The following is a 22,949-nucleotide window of genomic DNA, read 5'->3' as shown; positions in this document are numbered from 1 at the left end:
TCTGACTACTACACCATTTTATATAAGGGACTTGAGCATCCTCGGATTTTGGCATCTGGGAGTGGGGATGTCCTGGAACCAGTCTCCCACAGGTCCTGAGGAACAACTGTATTTACCATTTCATCTTTTCGCATAGCATCACAATTATTTTATCGGTTCTGAGCTTCCGGGGATAGCTTCTGGGTGATAGCCTGGACAGAACAGACGTTCATTAAGTGTTTGTGGAATGTGAGATGGATACCTATCCAGGAGCATTCTGTTACTCTGGGTTAAGTGGGTTGAGGCAACTACCTTCTACATTTGAGGCAAATCCAGACAAAAAATGCATGGCCAGGTTGAGTCAGAAAAAACAAGACTGGGAGGGGGCTGTGTTGTGTCCTTCACCCCAGGTGACTGGCTTACCTGAAAACAAACAATTGTAGCTCTTCCTGTGCAGCCCCAGCCCTCCCTTCCCCGGCCCTCCCGCCCAGCTCCCTTTCCCAGTGAGCAGATGAAGTGTACATGTCACAGCTGGAATCTGGCTGGTGTTTGGAAATAAACAAGTTGGCCCCTCTCTTTGCCTGGAACTTTCCTTTATCAGGAGATACTCACAAGCCACCACCTGAGAGATGAGATGTTTCCTTCCAGCAGCTGGAGAACTCGGAAAGAGAGGGAGGTCTTTGGGTGGCAGACACCTATAAAATGTCTTCTGTCTTCACATTGGTACTTGGGGTGGGCTTGATACGAAATTATTTTTGTGGGGAGGTGGATGCAGAGGGCATCCCCCCTTCCCCACATATGCTACAGGAGGGAAAAGAGTCCGATTGCATCTTGCAGGGAGATGTGATCCATGTGATCCAGGGAGAGTAATATGTGTACCTACTCTGAATGTTGGCTTTCCAGCTAGATTGCTTTTTTTTTTTTTTTTTTTGAGATCAAGTGGAGGGTCTTCCTGTGTAAAGTTACGAAATATGTATGGTCATATAACCATTTCTGTAAGTTAATCAAAACAGTGTAGCAAAAGTATCAAATCCTGGACGAGAATACCCACCAGCTTCACCACCGTGGCAGCCTGTAGGGCAGGAGAGGAAGTTAAAAGGCTCTGGGAGGAGTATAAAGGGAATTTTAACCTCATTTATAATGTCTGATTTCTTACTAAAAATGTCTGTTGCAAATGTGATAAAATGTTAACATTTGTTAAATCTGGTGGTGAATGCCTATTATATTACACTTTTTTTTTTTTGATGTTTGAAATATTTAAGAAGTGAGAGACATGTTCTTGTCATTTAGTTGCTTATAATCTAACAGGGAAAATTGACAAATAAGCAGCCAGGGCCCCCCAGATATGAATGTTGATATTATTGACCAAGACCACTTTGGATGGAATATAAGTTAAAATTCAGTCCTGCCTGATTCATGACATCAGCAAAGTAAAATAACTGTGTCTCAAACAAGTAAATTTTTCTTACATATTAAAGAAATCTGGAGGTAGGTAGCCCACAGGTGATGTAGTGGATCCACAGTCATAAGCAAGTCAGATTCCTTCCACCCCACCCGTCTGCCATGCCTTGTCCTCATGTTCTAAGATAGCTGCTAAAACTCCAGCAATTACATCAACTTTCCAGGCAGTTGGTCGAATTGAAGGACTAGAGCAAGGATGTGCTCTTTAAATATTATTTTTGAAATGATCACATGACACTTACATTGACATGTCATTAGCTAGACATTAGTCATATAGCTACACTTAGCTGTGAGGCAGGCTGGAAATGGGCCCACTAAACCTCAGCATTCTGTTGGGAAGAATGGAGAGTGGGAAGTGGGGGGCAACTAGATGATGAAAAGCAAGAGGGCATTCCCAGCCAATGAGATTGGCTCAGATGGTTGAGTTTGGGGTGCCTCTGGGCCATGCAGGTGGGCCATCCATTTGGGAGTTAGATAGAGGGGCCTGGAGCTTGTGAGAGGGGCAGGGTTCAGCGTCTCTGGTTTAGGAGGCATGGGTGTGTAGATGGCCATAGAAGTCCTCAGAAGGAGGCTGCTGAGCCATCAGAGAGGTAGAAGGACACCTGGGGAGCCAAAGGCAGGTGTTTAGGAGATGGGAGGACCTCCCTGTGCCTGAGGCCCTGGTGAGGTTGAGCAGGGTGTGTGTGGATGTCATAAGGCTAAGTCTGGGGGCTTCTGCAAGAGCAGGTTCAGTGCAGCGGGGAGACCGAGCCGGATGGAAGGATAAGTAAGGAGGTGGAAGGCTGGGAGAATGTTTCCAGGCCTTTGGGCCTGAAGGGGAGGAGAGAGAGGGTGGAAACTGGGGGAGATGGTGTTTTTTTAAGGCCGGAAAGACTTGAATGAGGGTTTGGAGGCTGAAGAACAGCTAGACCCCACCCCCAACCCCCGACTGCCTTCTTCAAACGGAAGGAAGTGACCATGGGAGGTGATACGTCCCAACAGGGAGGAGAGGCAAGATGAGGGTGTTCAGGCTGGTGACCCCCACTGCCTCTGCATCGAGGCTGGAAGCACATGAAACCAGTGAGCCCCCCTGGGCAAGAGCAGGCAGTTAGACGGGAGCAAGTACAGGAACCGCTAAGCCATAGGAAGGGGGTTAAAGCCCCAGACTTTAAGTGGCCTCAGCTCACCTGCACATTCCTTTTTCTCCAGCAGCCATTACAGAAGCAGAGGAAAATCAGTTACCAGGGATCAGGAGACAAAGTCTGGGGGTCCCTGGACAGGGAGTGGTGGCAATGGTGTGCCGTTTAGACCAGGTTAAATTATATTTGGTGCACTCTGTTCTGAACATTAGAAAAGAATGGGACACATTTTAAGAATATTCCCATTAACAATGATGAAAAAGCTAAAAAGCCTTGGCTTGTGTGCTTGTAAGTGTCAGAGCATTTTCCCACTGTTGCTGATGATCTGATCATACTAGACACACAGGGTTGGGTGCTCTCAGTCACCCAAATCAGTGCTTCTGTATGTCTTGGCTTACATTAATTTGCAGGCCCCTTATTTAATATTACACTATACCTACTTGTTACTTGGGAGCCAGGTGGGCTGGGTTCAGATCTCAGCTCTCCCTCTTATTAGCTGCATGACTTTGGATGGCAGCGTACAGTTAAGCAAGTTGTGTACTGTACACGGAGGTGAGAGGATGCTGAAATGCAGACTGCTGCCAGTTTCCAGGCATGTGCCCTATGCGGGGCTGTGCTGTGTGTCTCCCCAGAGGAAGGGGCACACTCTTCCAACTTGCACAAAGGCCCTGTATGGGCTAGTTCTGGCCCTGACCTTAGACAAGTTACTTAACCTCTGTATGCCTGTCTCTTCTTCTGTTGGGAGAATAAGTGAGTTACTGCGTGTAAGTGCTCAGAACTGTACCTGGCACTTGGTAACCACCAGGTAAGGATTAGCTGCTGTGAGTATACGTAATTGGGGAGTGAGCTCACCTCCTGGGTCTCCTCTTCTGAAGGCTTATCTTGTTGGGTTTGCCAAAGCCTGGCTGGCATTTGGGAGGGAGGCGTTGGGGCTCTGGATTGTTTAGAGTTTGGTCACCGAGCTTGCGTTTCTTTGCAAAGGATTCTTTCCAAACCTTAAGCTTTTCCAAGGAGCAGCTGCTTACCCTTAAGACAGCTGATCTTGGCATTTCTGGTGCCTTCATCTGAAAGATGAGGGTGGTTGGGGTTGGAGACATCCCAAGAAGGCTGGCAAGAGAATTTTGCCTAAATTCTCTCCTTCAGTATCAGACTGGAGAAACCTAGGCAGGTTCCAGAGAGAATGAGAGCAGCGCTGTCCAATCCAGAACTGTTTCCATGGAAGGCAGGGTCTTACTCCTGCGGCGTGCAGGTCTGCTTAGGAACCATAACTTGACTTTCTTGTCTGTTTCCTCCTTTTGGATACAAATCAGACGGTATAAGCAGCATGGGAACAACATTAATGGTGGAGCCGTAACCAAAGGCTTCATCCTGGTCATCACCATCTTTAGATGTTTTTAGTTTCTTGGGTTTTAGGGCAGATATCTTTTCTTAGTTTACTGTTTCTGAAATTGGGATGCGTTACGCACTGGCTTTAATATAACATTTCATAATATAACATGTAATGTCCCTATTACATGGATGGAGTATTCCTACCTCACCTGTGTGCACCCAGAATGGATTTTGTTTCTGGTCAGTAGAAAGGGCTCTAAGTTGATTAACTTCTGAGAGATAGTTGATGGAGGCCCCTGGCCAGCGTATTAAGTAGGTGCTTTTTGTAAGTTAACACAGGTTGTCTTTGAAGGAGACTGAAACTCAAGAGGGGTTCAGTAATTTGTCAAAGGTCACACAGCTGGAAAATAATGGTTCTAGGATTTGAACCTACCTCTAACCCTTAAGTTCAGCTGTTTTTCCTCCACAGACAGACCTGTATTTCTTTATTCCCTGACTTCTATTATTTTCTAAGTCTGTAATGCCCTCCTCCCCCCCACTGAAATCCCACCTAACATATAATGTTATTCTTTCATTCGGAATAACATTATAAAAATGGTTTTGGAGCAAATACACAAAAAGTAAAAACATCAAAGTAAGATCTTATATTTCTAGTGTTTAAGCTTTGATATGCTTATTTTGCTACAGAATGGAAATTGATCTCAATAATGCTGAAAAAAGAAAAATAGTGCTTTAAAATTAAAAGAAACAAATTGGGGGATTATACTGTAAATTGGTTTTCTTGTCATGAGTCGTTGACTTGTGATATCACACTGTCTGTGTCATTAAATATCCTTTGAAAATGGGATTTTTTTTTTTTAGTTGCTGCATAGTTTTTTTGCTATATAAACATACCAGAATTTAGTTACTTGCTTCCTTATGGTTGGCTATTTTAAGTTACACTTCCGTGAATAGCCTTCTGCTCACACTTAACTGTTTCTTTAGGATAAAGTTCCTAGAGGTGGACTCGCCGGCTCAAAGCATGTGTGCCCGTTTGCAGAGCTGCTGCCGCGATGTCCCGGTTCTCAGCTGCCCCCCAGGAAGGCTGTGCTGCGCCCACCGCAGCCCAGCAAGGGACCCTCTGGGGTCGCTCTGCCAGCATCACCAAAACCCCATTTGTTTTCATTTTGCATTTCCCCGATTATTATTAAGGTGGAGAGGTTTGTTCTGATTGCTCACGTCTGTGACATAAGCGTGTATATCTCCTTGACTTCTCTTCCTGACCCCGTTACGGACTCCCACTCATTCTCCAAAACCCACTAAAAGCCCACTTTGGCTACGAACCCTTGCCTGCTTTCTCTGAGGCTAGAAGTCATTTTTATTTTCTCACCTCCGAATTCCCACAGCAGCTTATATCTTAGAACGACTTGTCAGATACCCTTTTGCGTCCTTGTACTTTGGCATCTTTGGCCCCTATTAGAGTCTAGTCTTTAGGGTGAGAAAAGGGTCTTAGCTCATTTCTGTAACATCTATAGAGCTTGGCACAGTGCTGAGTAGTCAGTGGGTACTCAATATTGATGGATGGACACACACGGTTCTTAACAATGAAATAGAAAAATTTGGCAAAATGAATTTAATGCCATCTTACCAAATTATTTTCTTCCTTCCTCTCTCCCTTCTGAATCAGTGAGGTTTTGAACCACCTGAGACCCAGCAGGGAAGGTGGAGTAACCAGTAGTGCCAGCCTTTGTGGGAAGCAGGGCTTCACGTCAAATAGGGCATCAAAGTCAGCGACCTACCCAGACTTCTCCCCTTGCTGGAAGAGAAACACCACCTCCCTCCATCTTCCTCTTTTGACAATTTAAAATGTATTATTATTATTATCAATCGCCTCATAAAATCAGTACCTGGTTATTATAGAACATTTGGAAAACAGAAAAGTAGAGGGAAGAAAATGATTCCCTATGCAGCCTTCCCACTCCCACGACTCGCTTGCAGCCCACGTCTCTGCCGTTCTCTTTCAGGTACATTTTCTAGGCAAAAATGTTTTGTGTGTGATTTTTTTTTCACCTCTGCATCTGTCGTGCAGTTCTTTTCTCCTGCCTTTGTCACCCAATAGAATAACACTAGAAACTTCCCATGTTTTTTGTAAACTTGTTCAATGGTTTTGTAATATTTTAAGTGGTTTTACCATAACCTACACAGCCCTGCTTCTGTTGTTGCTTCTGTTGTTGGGACTTTGGATTGTTGACACCCTGTCACTCTTGTGAACAGGGGTGGACAAGATCGGGCACGTGTTTCCTCGTGTTTCTTCAGCTGCACCCCCAGGCACGCAGATCTACGCCAGCCCCTCCCCCTCAGGCTCCTCCCTTTGGGGCTGGTGCCCCGTGTGCCTCTTGGTTTGTGTTTCTCAGTATCTGTGTGTAGCAACATAATTGAGAAATGGCTTCCTTTTTCAGGAAGAAAACTCAAGTGCTTGAGCCTTGGGGAGGCCGCACAAGAGTGCAGAATCATGCCCTGCAGGGGCCAGGGCCTTGGTGCTGCCAGGGGCCCCTCCTCCCCTCTTCGGCCCAAGGTGGCTGAGGGTGCAGGGGAGGGAAGGCTGACCCTTCGGAGGGACCGCAGACCTCAGACCTGGCAAAGCAGCCCTCCCTGACTGTAAGCTCTGGTCACGCTCTCAGGGGCCCCTAGAGTTGATAGTGAGCACCTGGGTCCATTCTCTGTTCTCTGGCTGGTCCCAGACTTGCAACCTGCACAGCAGGTCTGCTCCCTGCGTTCTCCGGGTGACTCCTAGGGGGGCTGCCAGGATGGACTTGTCTTCGGCCCTACTCCTGTAAAGAGCAGCTGTCCTAAAGCCTGCTGTCCCCCACTCACAAAGGCAGTGTGGGCCAACGGTCCAGGGCCTGGATGTGGAGTAACACTGTCTGGGTCCATATCCTGCCCCTGACGGTCACTTTATCTCTGTGTCTTACTTTCATCCCCACAGAGGGTTGGTAATCACATCTGCCTCCTCCGATGAAATGAGTTAGCATTTATAAACTTCTTTAAGTAGTCCCTGATTTGCCAAATAAATATAGGGACCTGGAGGCCCAGCTGAGCTGCTTGCTCACACAGCAGGCCTTCTGTCGTCCAGTAAGGGGGCAAGTGCACTGGACGGGGGCCCGGGACCTGGGTTCTGTCCTGGAACTGCCTTCTCACTCTCTATGTGACTTTGACCAAGTCACTGTGCCTCCCTGGACCTGAGTTTCTTTGTCGGGTATCATCTATATGTGTGACACGATCTTGAAGGCCCTTCTCAGCGTAGAGCATTCTTGAATTTTGTGGTTTAGAAGGATTTCAGACATCGCAAGAAGGGTCTGGTCCTGCTGATAGCCCACTCCCGCTTGGCATGGTCCTCAGTCGGGGACCAGACTCAGCAGGCGATCCAGACCCCTGTAGGGTTTTCCCAGACTTTTCTCTGTGCAAGTGAGCTCTCCTCAGCCTGGGCGGTGGAGTAGAATATCTGGGTCACTTGGAAACAGGCCATGGGAGAACCGGCCTCCTGGGGAACGTGAGACAGGTGCTTTCCTGCCCGGCAGTGTGGGCTGCTGGTGTCTCTGCTCTGCCAGGCCCCAGTGCACCCCGGCCCTCAGAGCTCACCACTGGCCCTCGACGTCTGTGTGTGAACAAAATCGGGCCTTAGGCAAGAGCCTGTGTGTGCCTCTCTGCCTTGAGCTGTTGCATCAGAAGGCTAGATACATGGAGCTCCTGTGATCGGGGACCCAGCAGTAGGCCCTTGTTCTGGTTCTTTCTGTGGAGAGGTAGGAAGGAGCAGGATGCAGCTGACTGGGCCCTTAGGAGGAGGGTGGGCTGAGGAAGTGGGTTGCGGCTGGTGGATTCTCTCCTGGGTTCCGCTGGTCCCCCAGGCCTTCTGGCCTGGCGGCAGAATCTCGCCTGGATTTGTATCTGCACAGTGGGAAGGGTCCTTGTCTGAACTGTGGGTTTGGAGTAGGGTGGCCTACTCCAAGGTCAAACCCAGCACGGTGCATCCTGCCCTCCTGGGTTTCAGTTGGCTCTGGTGTGACCAGTGCAGTGACCTCGCGCTGGCTCCCTGAGCCTCCGGGTCCTCGTATAAACGAGGGTCCTCATATTGAGGTGGCCAGCACTGGCCTGGCTCACAGTAAGAGCTCCAAACACTTCAGTCACTCACGGAGGTAACATAGCCTTAGGGTAGAGTGTGTCCTTAGCTGTTAAACTGCCTGGCTTCAAATCCTTGCGTGGCCACTTCCTAGCTGTGTGACTTAGGACTGCTCCTTGTCCTCAGGCTACCCCTCTGGAAGATGGGGATAGTGTTAGGGCCTCTCTCACAGGTTTTTATGAGGATTAAGTGACTTAATACATACAAAGCCCCTAAAGCAATGCCTGGCACATGGTAAACACCTCATTAGTGTTAGCTATTGTTACCTAATTACTTCGTTAAGTTGTGGTTAGTTATTTTTCTTGGAAGGCTGGCAGCCCACTGGCTTTGTTTATTTGGAAATGGGGCCCCTCTTTGTGCATCCAGAGCTTGTCCAGCGTGGCGAGTGTGTGTGGGTGTGTGTGTCTTTGAGCCATGCCACCCCTGCCCCAGGCCTGGAGAACAGCTCCCATTACAGCCCTTGTGCCAGGCCCAGTGGCTGCTGTGGCCTCGCCTCCCGGGCTCTCCTGGGCTGGCTTCCTCGAGCTGCGTGCATCTTCGTAGCTGCCCCAGTTTGTCTTACTCTGCTGCTTGGTCCACTCACTGGGGCTCGTGTGTTTACCTGCTTTTGACCTCCCAGGAATAGATCTAGAAGGCCCTCCCGTGAGGCCCTCCAGCCTCGCCGAGCCTTGTCTGCATTTGAGGAACACGTGACCGTAGCTTGGGGTTTGCCATGTAAATGGATTCACTCAGGAACATGCTCAGGAACCTTAAAGGAATAAACAATGCAGAGATAACAAGATACTGGAATTCTCATGAGAAAGGTGGCTGACAGTGAGTATCAACAATCTACCAGGCCTAGTGCTAAGCATTTTACATCTCCCACCTGTGAAGTTAGAACTATTATTCTCCCATTTTATAGATGAGGAAACTGAGACCAGAGGCCCACCCTCTACAGCACATGAAGGTCCAAAGGTACAGGATCTCTCCCCGAGCCCTGTGCAGGCACCTCAGTTGACACAGCTATACCTGGGCTGACGTCACCAACACTGTCATTGGTGGGGAGTGAGAAAGATAACAGAAGTCCCTGTCCTAGGAGCTATCCTAGGAAGGCCAGGTTCAAATCCCAGCTTTACTGCTGTCCAGTTGCCTTAACTTGGGTTAAGTAACAGCAGTAGAGCTTTCCGTGTCTCTCCCTGAGCTGACGTCACCTCATCCCCACTGCAGTTCTGTTTCTGGGTTCTAGGTCTGATCTCTTTCCTCGCAGATCCTTTGTGTAAAGATGCGTGGGTGCCTTTGTCAAGTGTCCCCCAGCCCCCTTCCCAAGAGGCGTCTGATGGTCCCAGCTGGGAGTGGCCCCAGGGGCACACAGTATTTCAAGAGTGCTCGGTTTTCACCTATTAAAACCGTTTTGTCCCGCCGGGGGCTTGCTAGAGGGTGAAGAACACTGACAACTGGACTCAGAAAGCCTGGGTGCGGAGCTGGTGCCGCAACACAATAAGTGTGTGGCCTGAGGCACACCGCTTCCCCTCTGAGCCTTGGTTCCTTGTCTCTGTAAAAGAGGGATGGATGAGATGGTGTCCGTCAACTGTGAAATGCAGTTATCAGGTGTGAGGCATCTCACAAGTACCCATAAGCTCCACGGTCATCTCACTGGCGCGCTTCAAGCTAGAATGGACAGTCGTGTCTCCGTGAGGGTGTTCCAGTCTCACCGGGAACTCAGCTTGGAGGCTCAGGGTCAGAGGTGTTGCTTAGACCTTGATGGGACAGATGGGCTATACGGGGCGGGGTTAGTGCTGGGCTGCCCTCGTGCTCAGAGCTGTTTCTACAGCCGCTTCTTCGCCTTGTTCCAGGGGGAGCCTGCAGACACGGCAGCAGATCTGTCAGCTGCCCCTGCATTTGGACACTCGCCTTTCGAGGTCTCCCCTGTCCCCGTCCCGGGCTCCCTGTCAGCCGTCAAATCCACGGCCCTAGCCATGACCAGTGCCCCAGAGAAGGGAGATGGGAGCAGATACTTGCAGTGCACCAGCAGCATGCCAGATGCTGAGCATGGATTACCATTTTGTCCTCACCAGGATGAAGGCTCAGAGACATTCGTCAGGGGCTCACAGCCCCTTAGCTGGGAGGAGGTGGCAGAGGGTCTTTGAACTCGAGTCTGACTCTGGTCCCCATGACCTTCCAGTGAAGATGGGGAGAGCGCTCGCTCTCTCTTGCCAGGAAACTGAGGGCCCCTCTCCTATGAGGGGAGGCATGCTCCCCGCTCTGTGTGTGGGTGGGAGGGGGCTAGCGGAAGGAGCCCCTCCTGGGCTCTGCCCAGTGCTGGCTCCCTCCAGCGTCTTCTTATCTGACCTACCTCGGGGGCTTCGGGGAGAGTTGAGGGGGGAATGTTGGAGTGACTTTTGCTCTTGGCGGGTATAGGGAGCCCCTCTGCCTGGGAGATGGGGAAGGGGCAGAGCTCACTGGGGCTGAGGTGCCTTTGCCAAATTGGACCCGAAGGCTTCTGACAGGTAGCCAGCCCCCTCCGCCACAAAGTTCCAAGTTCTAGTAAGTCAAACAAATGTTGGCTCATTTCCTGGAGAGACTCAGCTCTCAGGCTGCCTGCATTCCAGTGTGCTGGTATGCCAGAAATTCCCTGGACAAGCAAGCAGGGAAGTCTTGCCTTTATAGTAAGAGTGCTAATAAAACATCTCTAGAATCTGCCCCTTCCTTTCTGCCCACACTTGCCACTGACTAAATTACCTTTTGTTCTCATTCGCTGAATTGCACTGGCTCCTTAATTGATTTTCCTGTGTCTGGTTTCTTCACACCCACTTCAATCTGTCTTCCACATGGTTTCTAGAATGGTGATCATCCAAAAATGCAAATCGGATCACGTTTCTTCCTTTGCGTGCCTCCCCACGCCTGCCAGATGGAGTGCAGATGCCTTGACGTGGCCTTCTGGGGCCTTCCAGAACCTTCTGAGACCGGCATGAGCTGGCCCTGCCCCCTGGTTGGCTTTACTGTCCCACCCTTCCCAATCCCCTCTGTCTCTAGCTACGTACTATATGTACCTTTTTAAAAAAAAAAAAAAAAGGATCTTTTCCACTCTGGTCTTGGCTCACACTATGCCCCCAACCTGGGTGCTTCCCTGCCCCTTCCCCTCTCTTTTGCCATCCCCCCTGCCCCTCTACAACCTGTTGAACTCATCTTGGGGGTTCCCTCCTCTGTGCTGCCTTCCTAGGATCCTCAACCATGTCACCCCACAGCCCCAGTCCCCTTGGGATCCTGCTGCGAGTACACAAACCTCTGTGGCAGCACCAGGATAGCGTGCTCCAGGTGGCACCAGCTGTCCTGGTCCCGAGGCCCGAGGAGGCCCCACTCACATGCCTGGACCCTGGCGGGAACCTCCCTCTCCCTGCGGACTCGGGACCTCTCCACACGGTCTCTCCATCAGAGGAGTCGGGGCTCCGGGAGACCCTTCGGCAGTTCTGTTGGTCAAAGCAGCCACAGTCCTGCCCAGATTCAAGGTGAGAGGAAAGTAGACCCTAGACGGGAGGAGGCTGAAATTCTTGGTGGCGGTCTTAACCCACTGTGGTAGTCTGCACTTGTATCCTGGCCTCAGTGGACCTGAGACTGTCGAATGAGGAGGAACAGCTCTCACCACCCGCTGCCAGGAACAGGGGCTCCTCTGCCCATTCATCTTCTCTACAAATGCTAGACACCGCCCATCCTGCCTCACCCTTACCTTCTTTGCTGTGTGCACGCCTGGGAATCAGGGCACCTTGTGTTTTCTAGGAGTGGGGCTGCCACTAGGGGTTGTATTCCCAAGCACTCTGCATCCACTGCGTCAGGCAGATTATTAGAACAATTTCATCTCTCTACCTCTCCAGTTATGTTGAAGTGTTCGGTGTTAGTTCAGGTTCTGTGTGATGGATGTGAAGGTGCTATACGGTGTTACATGTGGGTCAGAGTACACTCGGTTCCTTTTTCAAGTACATGTAAATCCCTAAGCCTCAGTTTCCTCATTTGTAAGATGAGATTAATAATAGTCCTTGAGGATTAATGTGGCTATTAGATGATCCAGTGCACATGAAATGCAGTTCCCAGCACATAGGAATTTCCCATTAAAAAACATCAGTGGACAGTCGTGGGAGAAACAGTCCTGGAATACAGAAATTACTTCAGGGTGGTTCATAGATCTAAACAAATGAACAAAACTATAAAACTTCTAGAACATCTTTGTGAATGTAGGCTTGGCAAGGATGTTTTAGCTAGGAAATAAAATTATGAATCAGAAAAGAAAAAAATGGATAAATTGGACTTCATCAATGGAGCTGCTTTGTGAAATTTGGAAAGACTTTGGGAGGAATGCTTCTGGATGGCACATGGTCCCAAGAAGAATGGAGAGATTTCCTTTTTCCTTTTGTAGGTATTCTGGAAGCCAACAGAAAGCCTTAGGAGGTTTAGAAGGAGGTTTGAGACAGTGCAGGCTTAAGGAATGTTAGCAGAAAGGACTGCTTTTGGTTGTGAGTAACAGAAGACGTGACTTTGACAAACAGGCCTTTATGTTTCTTCTACCGTGAGAAGTTTGGAGTTGGGTGGCTCACGTGTTGGCTCAGCAGCTGAACAGTGGTGTGTCTGCGGTTCTCTGGACAACTCTTGGCAATTGTAATCTTCGAAGCGTGAAGAGGGGCTGTGGGAAGCCCCAGAGACTGTGAGGAAAGCAAACATTTCCCCATCATTTCCAGCTGGGACATGTCCTCATGTCTCATTGACCAGAACTATCACACGTAGTTCATCTCAAGGGAAGCTGGAAGTGGGGCCCGGATCATCACAAGAGTCAGGCTGGGACCCCATCCCAGGTCGATTATGTGGATGTAGTACAGTCAGGGCTGAGAGCTGCTGACTGAGACTGGTTCATCACCGAACACAGTGCTGCCCCGAACAAAATCGGCCTGTGAGTAAGATGAGGTCAGGGATGGATATCAGGTAGGTAATGAGCAGTGCTTAACACAGCACCATCATGCCAGGGGAGTTCACCATCACATGAGTTGACCCCTGATATCTGAGGTCTTTGGCCCCTGAACAGCCCTTTATCCTTTTCTGTGATGGTCTCAGTTGCTAGGCAACAGCCATGTTCCTAGAAAGGAAGACCTTGTATCTTCCGAGCATGTGGCACAACCTTCTACTCACAGCAGGTGCTTTCACTTCAGAATGTGAAGCAGCATGCTTTCCCCCATCCCTCCCTTCTAGTGGCTTCCAGGGGACTAGGTCTTCAGGGCAGGGAAGGGGGTGGGCCTGTTGGCAGAAATTCACCTTTGCCATTAGATGCAGCCTCTGCCTTTTTTCAAGGCCTCTGCTTGATAAATCACACCCTTCCAGTGTGCAGTGTCAGGAATTCTGTGGGATCACCTCTGGTAATCGAGGGGTTGAGAGCTAAGCTGTGCTCCCTGGGCTGGGGAACTTCAGACAGGCACATGGAGTAAGTGTTTGAACTGGGACAAAGGTTGTGTCGATTAAGGATCTGATGTGTGGGTGACACCACCCCTGTGGTCCTGACACCTGCTCTTCCCCCAGTTTCCCAGCAGCCGCACCAAGCATTGGGGCTATCAGGGATGCTCAGAGGATGGGCATACCTGCTCCCTGTATTTGCCTCCCTTGGTTCTCCAGTCAGAATTGTCTGTGGACACATCTGTCACCCCCACTTGTGTGAGTCCCTCAAGCTTACACACTGGGTTGCTTATGGCCATGTTGCAGTGCCTCTTGGTGCCTGGCAACAGCAACAGCTTTGCCGACGACTTGAATAGATAGACAGTGCACAGAGGCGTTCTCCTTCCGCCCCTCGGGCCATCACTTTGGGCCCAGGACAGTTCGGGGATAACGTGGGTGTCTTGTTTTCTCATGATTTAGTCCAGTTTGTCCTCACAGCCACTAAGGACTGCTGGTTTTAAAAAACACATGGGGGTGTTGGGAGCTCATAGTGTTGAATTGAGGCAGGAAGTAAACCTGGAAAGACAGACCTGAGCCAGTTCATTCACTGACTTTCCAAGGCCAAGATCGCTTTCGGAAGAGCACATTCATGTGGCCCACCCTTGGCTTCTCAGATGGGAGCTGTCTTAGGCTATTTAGGTCAGAGGAATGCCTTCCTCTTGAACACCTTTCTTGCTGAGTCTCAAGACTTAGGTGGAGCTTGAGTCAGGATAGTAGGTGCTGCTAAGAAAACTTGGGTCCTTGGCCGTCCACCGTGGCCTGGCTCAAGCTCCATCTTTCCCTGGAAGCCTTGTAAGTCTAAGCCACTTCAGTTCCTCCTTTTCTGCCTTCTCAGACTCAGCACCGGGGCTATTAGAACAGGAGGTATTATCTAATCAGGGTGCTACTTGCACAGAGGAAATTAACAAACTTGTTGGTGCTTCTGGGCAGGGTCTCCCGCACCCACTGCCGTGCTGGCCCCAGGCACTCACAGCTATCAGTGAGGCCAAAGACTGATCCTGTTTTCTCTCAGCCTGGGTTTGAAGCTCCCATCTGCAGCCAGTTGTCAGGCCCCGGAGTCTGCAGCCCCTGTGGAACCAAGGAAGGAGGGAGGGAGGCCTTGAGTTCCCAGCTGTGGTCCTCTCACCCGCCGGCCTCCTTGGGAACGGCTCCACTTGTGGTCTGGGGCAGACTTGTTTGTTTGTGTTTGAAGCTCCCCGACTCTGAGTTTGACGTCAGGGCAGGGCTGCTGGTGGGAGGCTTGGCGGGGAGATCGGGGAGATCGTCTCTGCACAAATGCACACGTCTGGCGGCTTCCCTGGGCAAGAGCGCGCGGGTTGGAATGGGCAAGGAATGGGTGGTTGTGAAATGCCCGGTTGGGAATTGAGGTCACTTTCCCCTCTGCTCGCCCCACTTTCCCTGGCGTGCTTGCTCCCTCTGCCCCTTGCCCGCTGGTGGCAGCCCTACTGGGTGCCCTTGAGAGCTCCGCAAGGCTCGGCAGTGCCAGGGCCTGGGGCTGCCACTGGCCCTCTGGGAGCTGAGTGCCGTGGTCGGCTGCCCCCGGGTGGGGAGCCTCATGACCTCCAGAGGCCTTCTTACGATCTCAGAAATCATTGTGCAACACGTTGGCCGTGGCAGCCGGATCAGACTTCTTCACTGGCTGGGTTGGCAGGAAGCCCCCAGAAGCGCACTCCAGCTTTAGGGAGGAGGTGGGAGAAGTCACGGGAGCAGCCCGGTGTCTGGGCCAAGCTTGATGCCGGGGAAGGAGCCACAGCTTCAGGAGCCATCGGGGGAAGTTTGGAGTAAGTCCCTAGAGCTTTGGCGCCTTCCTGATATTTGGGATGAGGTAGGCAGGGACCTGGCACTAGCAAGGACGGCTGTGGATGTCCTCTTACGAATGCAGTGTGGCCCACCTGGGACGAGGGAGTCAGGGTACCATAGACGTGGGTGAGCTGAAGCCTGGTCCAAAAGCTGTGCCTGCTGGCGGAGGCCTAACTGAGTCAAGGAGATGTGGGTGGACATGTGGAGGGGCCATCCGGGTGCCTCACCTCATTCTCCAAAGCATGCTGCGGTCTCCTGGAAAGGGGCGGCCCCAGGTACCAGGTAGGGGGTGGCTAGTTTTAATGAATTCAGAGCTGATTTGGAGACAGGGGGTGGGTGTGGCCCAGAGGGTAGGTTCTCGTACATCAGGAACAGAGGCAGTGGCCCACTGTGTGACTGTACACATTTGGAGAGTATAGGGCAGTCTGTGACTTGTATTCAGAGGATTCACTGCTGGAACCATCTGGACATGGCTAGGTTCAGGGCTTTGGGCCACAAAAGAGGTGGACACTGCCCACTGCCATGCTGCTCGTGCCAGTCAGGATGAGCTTAGATGAGCAGAGGTGGACAGGGGTTGTTATTTGGGGAGACAGTGTGAAACATAGAAACAGGTCTGAGGTCTGAGAAAGTTACAAAGCTCTCGGTGCCTTGGTTTCCTTACCTGTAAGGTTAGAAGAATGAAATACACCTTGACTATTTGTGAATGACCCTGAGTGACAAGCTCCACTTGTCATCGTGCTGAGGCTGGACTCAAAATCGTGTGTTGCTGTTTGCAGGCTGGGGGCAGTGGGGGACGGATGTCCCTCAGCCACTTAGTGAGCCAAGCAGGATGCCCGGCACCCACATCTTGGCACAGCTCTCCTTTCCTCCCATCAAGAGTGTGGAAGGATCTGTGACTTTTTTGGTTATATAGAACTGTTCTGTGGGAAAAATGAGATTCTTAGGGCCATTGCCAGCTTTGGGGTTGTCTGAAGTTTGGGACAGCACTCGTGTTGTCAGGAATCTGCTGCAATTCCTACCTCCTGGAATTTTCATTAAGAATCCAGAGACAGAAGGGGAAAAGGTTCTGCATTAATAGAAGAAACTGTTATTATTATAGGGATGGTAATTGAGTATTGACGTGATTTCCATAATTGAGAAAGCCCGCTGCTGGACGTGGGAATCTGGTGTCCATCTCTGCCTGTGCCTGGGATTCTTCGCCCATTTGTATTCCACCATCTGTCACTTCTGTCCCCATAGACAGACCTGCCTGCCCTACTTAAGATGCAAAAACCTGGGACTCTGAGAGGGCAGTGATCTGCTCAGGGTCCTGCAGCAGCTGATGGGGTTAAGGTGACAGACGTCTTGGCCCCTGGTCACTTTTGTAGCCCAAATCATAGACTTGGGGTCACCTGTAGAAGGGACCTCCCCATCCGAGGCCCTGCGTTTTAGGGTGTGGCTGACTTTGTTTGCAAAACCAGTAGTCTGGAAAGACTTGTTTTTTTCTGCAAAGATGAAAAAGCCTGGGTGAGAAGTCATGCATGTGGCACCGGCTTTTCTTTGTCAGGGCCTTGCTTGCGGGCGGAATGGGATGGATACTAATAGCATCCTTTTTGGTGAGCGCTTCGTATGCTCTGGACGTGCGTACAGGAGCCCCGCAGGGAATTCTCAGCAGTGCTCTGGAGCCTGTATGATTTTCTCCACTCTACAGGTGAAGAAACTAAGATGATGTAAACTAGTCACTGTCACACAGCTGGTAAGTGATAGCACCAGCGGTGGCATTTAGGTCTGCCTGGCCGCCAAGCCTGGCTTCCCACGGCAGGTGACAGCAGGGTTGATGGTAGGCATGGCCCCTCAGCAACCAGAACAGGTGCTGGTGGCAAACAGGGGTGTGGGCACGCCCATCCTCCAGACGGAATGTGTACCCCCTCGTTACCACTGCACCTCCCGGCCAGGCCAGCACGACGGCTGGCCCCCGTTCAGCCACCCTGTGGAAGCCTGCCAGAGGTTTCTGCTTAGACGATCATTTCAGCCGGCGTTGCCCTCTCTGGTTTGGAGGCAGCCACCACTCCAGCCTCACTGTGGCTGCCTGCAAAGGGTGTCGGTTCCATGGCTGCAGAGGAGGCTCGTGTCTCCAATCAGCCTGGCCCTGGGCCTGTGACAGCCATGATGCACTCTGAAGGGTGAACCTGGGGTCTGGGGGTGCTGTCTCCAGGGAGGCAGGTTTGGATCCAATGTGAAGGAAGAGTGATGAGGAAAGAGCCTTCCCCAGGAGAGACCGTGGTCCCTGCACTGGGAAGCTGTGAGCAGAGCTGTCATGTAAGTCCTCTCATGTTCTGCACCCCTTGTAGTTCTGGGAGCTGCTTCCTTTTCCTGTGAAGTCTCTCTCTTTCGGTGGCATGTTTTTGGGGAGATCTGACTGGTGTCTGCCTCTCAGGGATGTCTGACTAGCCTGATCTCAACAGAAGCAATGCTCTTGGCAGCCTTCGTTTGGGAGACCTGTGTTGGAGTCATGCCAGAGCCACTAGGGGTAGCCGATTGATTACACCTGAGGCTGATCAGGTTAGGGGTGTAGGTGCTCATCCAGGCAAGCAACACTCCCAGAGGGATGCAGCTCCACTCCAGACACATCCTCTGGTGCTGGTGATGGAGGTATGAGTGCTCCAAGGAGAAGGAGGGCTCAGGATCCCTGGAGTCAACCTGTGAGCCAGGTGTTGGCCCTCAAACCTTTAAAGTAAACATACCTGATCTGTGAGTATCACCAGCATCATCCTGAGGGCTGGCACCAGCGTTTGGGTTTTCTTTTGTGCCATCTCTGAAATGGGCATGACCCCTGTAAGAGGACCTGCGACTTAGCTGGATACAGACACCACCCCCTGCAGCTACCACAGAGCATCCATGTCCTTGTTCCAGGCATTTTGCTGAACATTTTACATCCATATTTTCTCATGTAAATCTTTACAACAGCACTTTGAGGCAGATTAGCCCTATTTGGCAGGTGGGGAATCTGAGGCTGACAGGTTAAATCTGCTTAGCCGCTGAGGGAGTGTGTTGGAGAGGGGCTTTGAGGCTGCATCTGTCTGTCTCGAGAGTTCTTCCTCAGAGCTCTGCTGTGTCTTGGATGTGGTTGGAGTAACCAAAGTAATGTACTGGAGCCTGTTTTTTGTTGTTGTTCCAAGCATTTTCATATGTAGTTACTTGGGCCCCAACTTCCCCCCTAACTAATACCCTTTTCATGGTGAGATTGAAGCTGAACTGAGGGAGGTGTCCCCAGGATCCTTGATCTTAAACATCAGAGCTGGGACCAGAGTGAGATCTTTCAGCCCAGGACACTTAGTGAGTGCCTACTGTATGCCATGTCTCAGTGATACCCACCAGTTGTTTGTGGGCTGACATGATGCTTTTCCTGTAAATCAGGCTGAGTGTCAGGGCAGGATGGGGCCCACATTTGTGAAGCAAAAGCATATGTGGGATGGAGGAAGACTTTAAATCCAGCCCAGGGACCTCCCCTGCAGCCAGAGTGCTAATTGACTCTTTCCCTCTCGCTGCTGGTCCCATCACTGAAACCCCAGGTGCTCTTCTGTTCTGGAGAATTTATATCTTGCGGTTTTGTGGTTGAGAGAAAATGACACTCCTGGTGAAAGGCCCCCTTGTAGGCCCCCGGGGCTGGGCTGGCAGGGCCTACTGTGGTTTGTCTGGGAAAGTAGCCCCTGGGTGCTTCTGCGACTGCACCAGCTTTCTGAAAAGTGAGAGCAGCCTTACTTCACTTGAGCTGCTGCCCGCTGCGCACCTCCTTCAGCAGGCCCCAAATGAGCAGGTGTCTTTCCTTCTGTATGCACTCCAGGAGATGGCAGTGCCAGGACACTGGACTAGCTGGGGGTTGGGTCACAATCATCGCGACACGTCCCCTTCCCCTGCCCCAGCTCAGCTGGCCAGGCTTATTCTGGGTTGTTAATGGGGCGCAGTGAGGAACCACGTCATGTCTGCACAGTCCTACCCACCAGCCTGCTTTGGACTGTCTAGTGGGGATCTCGAACAGCCTTTTAAAAAAGAAACCGCTCTCTCCTCTTTGGGGGAACTTGCCCTGGTTTTTGAGACTCTCTGGCTCCTGAGTCATCACTTGCCTAATTGGCATTTGTTTTACAATGTCGTTTTAATATACATGTGTGCCTGTCAGGGCTACAAAAGGTATTATGCGTTCCTTTGCCCATTCATTCAACAAAGGTTTTACAGTAGCAAACCATGTGCCAAGCGCTGGGCTGGTTCCTGGGGCTCTCATGGTGATCAGGTGATGAAGAGCATAGGCCAGGCCCCTGGCCTCAGAGTTTCCCGCCTAAGGAAGGAAGCAGACAAGTAACATGTTAGAACTGTGACCTGTGATCTGACGGAGGAGCAGGGCTGCAGGGCTTGCGGATGTCTTCCTGGGGGATGAATATCTCAGCTGGGTTGTGGAAGCTGAGGGGTCACTGGGCAGAGCCTTCCTGGTGGGGAGCCAAGGGCCTCAGACTTTGAGGCTGGAAAGAGCGGGACACATGGGAGGGGCTAAACTAGAGAAAACCCCCGAATACAGGCTCATTGTCAACGCCAGGTTGACCAATCTTGATGTTGACCTGTGATGGCCCAAGTCTTACAGAGTGGACGTGTGATTAATCAGCTCCCAGAGGTATGGCCCTCAGAACAGTGAGGCCAGTGACGGGAGACCCCCTTTGCTACTGATGTCGGTGCCAGCAGCCTGACCTCTTTGGTTAATGTAGCAAAGAATGGTTTTGACTTTGCACAGTTAATTGATTTATTGCCCTGTCTTCAGTCAGCAGTTTGGCACTGTGGTTTGAGAGCGGTTTGGAGAGAGAAGATCTGGCTGTGAGAAACTTTTTAATGTAAGGATAAGGCCCTTGTGTTTCCTTCCCTCCTTCCTTCCTCAGGCATCATTGAGCACATGTTACAGGCCAGGGGCAGTAATAGGAGTGTGAGGACAGTCCAGTGAGGTGGACACAGTCCCTGCCCTGATGGATCATAATGGGGGCTAATCTAATCTTGGGGGGGGGTGAGGGTTCCATACTATAGTTCATCCTCCCAACGGACTGTGAGCTAGTATCATCATTGCTGTTGTACAGATGAGAGAACCAAGACTCAGAAAAATTAACCAGCCTCTCTGAGCTCACACAGCTGGGAAATGGCAGAACCTAGATTTGAACCCAGATTCTGTTCAACTCCGAAGCCCATGCTCTCTGTCTGCTGCCCTGGGAGTGTGCATCTGTCAGGGGAGACCCGGGCAGAGGATTGAACCTAAGGCCCTCTGTGATAGGGGCTACCAGAGAGGGGGAGACAGGATATTCTACTTAGCCGGGGAAGCCAAGGACACTGGCGGGTGGAGGGAAGGACTTCCAGCCAAAACTGACAGTTTGAGCAGAGGCCCAGGGGATGGAACGTACAGAAAGTATTTGAGGAATAGCTCCGAGGTGACTGTACACCTAGAGGACTGGGTGGGCTGGGGTGGAGTGAAGTGGAGATAGGCCTGGAAAAGAAAGTTGAGGCCCTGAATTTGGAACTGGCCTCTGGTCACACTGGGAAGGCTGGAGCAGAGCCGGGTGAGCCCAGATGAGGGACGTGAGTGCCTCTACTTAGCCCTGGAGGATAAAAGCAGCACATCTGTCTCCACATTTGTTAGCTTCATGCTCTGAAGATACTCCCACCAGGGACTTAGGTTCCATGATAGGACAGGAAATAGTACACATCTTGTGTGGCAACCTAGAGTTGCCAGCCTCAGCAGCCTGTTTTCCATTAGCAATGCCTGCCCCCAGTTGGAAAGCCTCAGCAGACAATGTTTGATTAGCAATGTCTGCTGTGGGTACCAGAGGGGCATGTGGTGCAGGAACGCCATCGGCTTGGCCTTTGTCTAGTTTCTGCTAAACATCCAGACTGTACAATGAGGGGAATTATTTTTGCTCTGACTCAGTGTTTCCTCTCCAGCAATTTGTCCTCACTTGCTGCTGAGCCCTCTGAGCATCACAGGACTGGACAGAGGTCAGGCCACATGAGGAAGGCTCCTGTCCCTGAGTCTGGCAAATTGTGAGCTGCGAGCCCTGTAGCCATAAGGGGTCTTTACCTGGGGTCTGCAGATATAATTCAGGGGGGCTATGAATTTGGAAAGGAAAAAATTGTACTTATTTTTTTTCATTAACTTTAACTGAAATTTTAGTGTATTGTTCAATTTGAATGGAGGCAACCAGGCACAGTCATCTTAGCGAATATCAGAGTTAGTCACCAGTGGAAATCACAGCTGTTTTCATATCATGTGGCAGTTGTGGGGATAGCTAAAAAAGCAGGTGACACTTGTCACAACTTCAAAGTCATGAGACCCACTGCTAGATATTGCTTAATGCTTTAATAAAGAGGCTTTTGATACTCCTATCACAATTTTAAGTAATATTTTGATAAATGTATTTAAATATAACTGATTTTTTTTGTAATCCTAAGTGTTCTATTTTATGCATTTAAAAGCATTATTCTTTTTTTAGTTAAAGTATAGTCAATTTACAATGTGTTAGTTTCTGGTGTACAGCATAGTAATTAAGATATATATATATATATTCCTTTTCATATTCTTTTTCATTATAGGCTATTACAAGGTATTGAATATAGTTCCCTGTGCTATACAGTAGGACCTTGTTGTTATCTATTTTATATGTAGTATCTGCAAATCTCAAACTCCCAATTTAACCCTCCACCTCGCCCACCTGTTTCCCTGCTGGTGACCATAAGTTCGTTTTCTATGTCTGTGAGTCTATTTCTGTTTTGTAAATAAGTTCATTTGTATCATTTTTTTAGATTGCACATATAAGTGATATCATATGGTATTTTTCTTTCTCTTTCTGACTTACTTCACTTAGTATGACAATCTCCAGGCCCATCCATGTTGCTGCTGCACATGGCATTATTTTATTCTTTTTTATGACTGAGTAGTATTCCATTGTGTATATATACTACAACTTTTTTATCCAGGTATCTGTTGAGGGACATTTAGGTTGCTCCTATGTCTTGGCTCCTGTAAATAGTTAAAAGCATTATTCTTAGAAAGGGATCAGGAACCTCCCCAGACTGTCAGAGGGGCCCATGGTTCAAAAATGGTCAAGAGCTCCTGTTTGGAATTTGAAAGCCTTTCTAGATACTTGAGATTTTAAATTATAAATATTATTTTTTAGGATTGTGACTTCTAACAAAAAGAATCCTTACCCTTTAGAGAAATATGCTGAGATATTTATAAATTAAAGGGGAAAAAAAGGATTGAATTAATGATTGAATTAACAACAACAAAAACCCTTGAGGGGTAGCAGGACCTGGGAAGTGGCTCCAAATGCAGGGGGCCTTTGTACAAGACTTTGAAGGTGGTGCTTGAATTTGGGGGAAGCTTCAAAGTCACCATCTTGGCAGCTCTCACAGGGGTCCTGGGTCACTGGGTCGCAGCCAAGGATCCTGGTCCTCTTTGGGTTGTGTGCTCATCTCCGTGTGTTCCAGTCCACTCCCCCTTCTTAATCAGTCCCGGCTGTGCCCTCCCAGCAGGTCTTGCCCCTCCACGTTCCTCAGCGCAGTGTGGGCACCCAGGTGGCTGGGGTCCAGCCTTTGTCAAAGAGAATACTAGTCTGACTTTATTTAGACTTATTTTCTTTGAAGTTTTAGCC

General features: G+C 50.1%; 1 protein-coding gene across 2 annotated transcripts in view; it reads left to right on the top strand.

The window, feature by feature from the left end:
- Positions 1-22,949, top strand: part of KSR1 (kinase suppressor of ras 1) — a 133,238-nt gene that overhangs the window by 54,231 nt on the left and 56,058 nt on the right. The window lies entirely within an intron of this gene.

The sequence above is a fragment of the Camelus dromedarius genome, chromosome 16 (assembly GCF_036321535.1).
Source record: "Camelus dromedarius isolate mCamDro1 chromosome 16, mCamDro1.pat, whole genome shotgun sequence".
In the NCBI taxonomy this organism is placed as follows: domain Eukaryota; kingdom Metazoa; phylum Chordata; class Mammalia; order Artiodactyla; family Camelidae; genus Camelus; species Camelus dromedarius.
Note: the sequence above shows the minus strand (reverse complement) of the source record. Positions and strands in the feature narration are given on the sequence as shown.